The sequence below is a fragment of the Sinocyclocheilus grahami genome, unplaced genomic scaffold (genome assembly GCF_001515645.1).
Source record: "Sinocyclocheilus grahami isolate Dianchi unplaced genomic scaffold, SAMN03320097.WGS_v1.1 scaffold611.1, whole genome shotgun sequence".
In the NCBI taxonomy this organism is placed as follows: Eukaryota; Metazoa; Chordata; class Actinopteri; order Cypriniformes; family Cyprinidae; genus Sinocyclocheilus; species Sinocyclocheilus grahami.
Genome location: NW_015505790.1, coordinates 4,891 through 7,626, shown reverse-complemented (window position 1 = coordinate 7,626; position 2,736 = coordinate 4,891). Strand labels below are relative to the sequence as shown.

Genomic DNA, 2,736 nt, shown 5'->3' with positions numbered 1-2,736 from the left:
GGTGACCCGGTCCTGCTAGGCAGGGGTGAGACTGGTGCTCGTCGGGTCCTTGTAGGCTCAGGGCGCAGCTCGTAGGCATGTCTGAGTTCCTCTCTGATTCTCTGATGCTTCTCTTTGATGTAGTCCAGCTGTAGTGTTAGGCGACTGATCTCGTTTCTTGACTCATCCAGGTGAGTTTGTGAGTTTCTGATTCGGCCGTTCTTGTCTCTGAAGTCGGCCTTTGCCTTTTCCAGGAGCTGTTCGGCATATTGCAGCTTGTTGGAGAGATCAGTGTAGTTAGCCTTGCCTTGTTCCATTTCTTGGGTAATCGCTGCTAGGGTCTCTTTTAGCCTAGTGATCTCCTCCTCTGCACCTTGTTCTACTTCATCAGGTCCTTCCTGTCGTTCCTGAGCCTTCAGTTCTAGCTGCTCGACGCGTCATTGTGAGCCTGTTAGCTCCTGCTGGAGATGGGCGGCGTGCCTGTCGCTCAGCTTGAGGGTGGCGATGAGTGTGTGGCTTAAGGAGCCGGTGATCTTTGCTAATTCTTTGTGACTGTAGCTCTGACTTGGGTCTTGTTTCATGAGGTTTGCTATGTCGTCATCCAGCTGGTCTTGTGTCTGATGCCTCAGTGTTTCAGCAGCCTTAGGTAGGAGGCTGTCTGTTGCAACACTTAGCCAGGTTTCGAGGTCTTCCCAGTGGCCAACAGGGTCTGTCGTGCGAGACATGTTTTGGCTCAGTGTTTCAGCAGCCTTAGGTAGGAGGCCGTCTGTTGCAACACTTAGCCAGGTTTCGAGGTCTTCCCAGTGGCCAACAGAGTCTGTTGTGCGAGACATGTTTTGGCGTGGGGAGGGAGATCTTAGAACCTAGACTGACACAGACCTTGAAGAAGAGGAAACAAACAAAACAAAACAAACCAGGCAAAACAGGGGTGTAAGTGTGCAATGTCACTTGTGGTTTGACAGTGAGTGTGTAAGGGACAGGTGAGTGTCGTTCTCGGTTAATGTGATTCTCTGGTGGGCGTGTTCCTAATTTGTAGTCTCTGTGGGGAAAATTAGTAAGCACACAGGTAGCACAGCTAGAGAACGGAGGGATGAAAGAACAAGAACAAACAAACGGAGCAGAGGACAGGATAGTAATTGGCCGCTTCCAATTTTCCTGTAAGAGAAAAGTTTTTTTTTTCTTTTGAAAGGAAAGAAAGTTAATGGTAAGATGAGAGGGAAAGATAAAACAACAAACTACCCTTTTCTGGTAGCAGAATGAGGATAATTGAATTTTCTTCTCTTTTTCTTTTTTGATTAAGTTTGATTTAGAAGGATGCTTCTAAACCGGCATTTGAGAATGAGGATTTCTTAATACCACAAACCACAGGACTGTGACTGTTATTAAAATTCTTCTGGGGTGAAGGAAAAACAATACAAATGCCAGTATTGGGTTTTTTAGCTGTTAAGATTGACAACGACCAGTTTTCGTTCCTGGCTGGATGTAAAATTCTTCTGGGGTGAAGGAAAAACAATACAAATGGCAGTATTGGGTTTTTTAGCTGTTAAGATTGACAACGTTCACCAGTTTTTCGTTCCTGGATGCTAGTTCAAATTTTGGCGGGTGCCTGTCAGTCTTCTTTCGCTGAGAAGGGTTTTGCAGAAGAGTGAAGGTAAACGGAAGACAATTTTGAACACGGTTCTCAAGTCTCACACATACCTGTTCAATTTCTAACAATTCTCTGCTTGGTGATTTCTACAGGCAACATCCCAGCAAAACAACCGCAGTAGTCAACTCAGAAGGAAACAGCTGAGAGAGAGAAGCAGAAGAAGAGAGAGAAAAAGTTTTGCTCTCCCAATGTATTAAATGAATTAAATAACTGAAATAGGCCAATTGCAAATTAAATTAGAATTTCGGGTTAGAAATGGTATCTCCTGGTCAAAATTGAATGATGTTATCATTAAAATTGATGAGAGTAATTAAAAATTACTATTAATCAATTTATATCTTGAAGCAGGATGACTCGAACCCTAATGCTAACCATGAAATTAAAATTTTATTGCCTTATTGCCGGTTAAGGATTAACATTTTTTTATGATGTTTGTTATTAAAATTAGCAACGCAATTATAGCTGACTGATCAGCAAATATCGTGGCAATATAAAAACAGGACCTGTAATTAATTATTAAATGAAATTAAAATTCCAAATATGTAATTAATTATAAAATCAAATGTATTAGTAACTTGTTATCCTTAAAGATTAAACGTTTAATGTTGTTGTCTTTTAATTATAATAGCGCCTACAATTAGATTTCATCAGTAAACACTGTTGCTATGTGGAAGCAGGAACTGAAATTAATTTATGATATGAAATGTAAATTCCAAATCTGTAATTAATTATGAAATTAACTTAATTTCAAATCCCTACGGATAAACCAACCATGTCCACTGGTGTCATCAAACCGTGATAGCAATTATAATTCAACTTCAATAATAAGTATTGTTACTATGTGAAAGCCGGAACTGTAATTAATTTGTGAGATGAAATTACAATTTCAAATCTATAGTTAATTACAAAGTCAAATTAACGATTTCAAATTCTTAAGTATAGCAAATTGATAATATTTACTGATGTCCATAAAATCATAAGGGCCGTTATAGCTGAATTAATCACAACGTAGCATTAAAGTAATGGGGCTGAGGTCCAGAATACAATTTTAAAACAAAGACAACAACAGCTTTTAAGCCAGGGAAAACCTTCAATAAACGTGATTAAAA

The 2,736-nt window shown here is 39.7% G+C and overlaps 1 pseudogene; it reads right to left on the bottom strand.

Moving 5' to 3' along the window:
* Window positions 1–704, bottom strand: part of LOC107557605 (uncharacterized) — a 1,932-nt pseudogene extending 1,228 nt beyond the window's left edge.
* Between the last annotated feature and the right edge of the window lie 2,032 nt (window positions 705–2,736).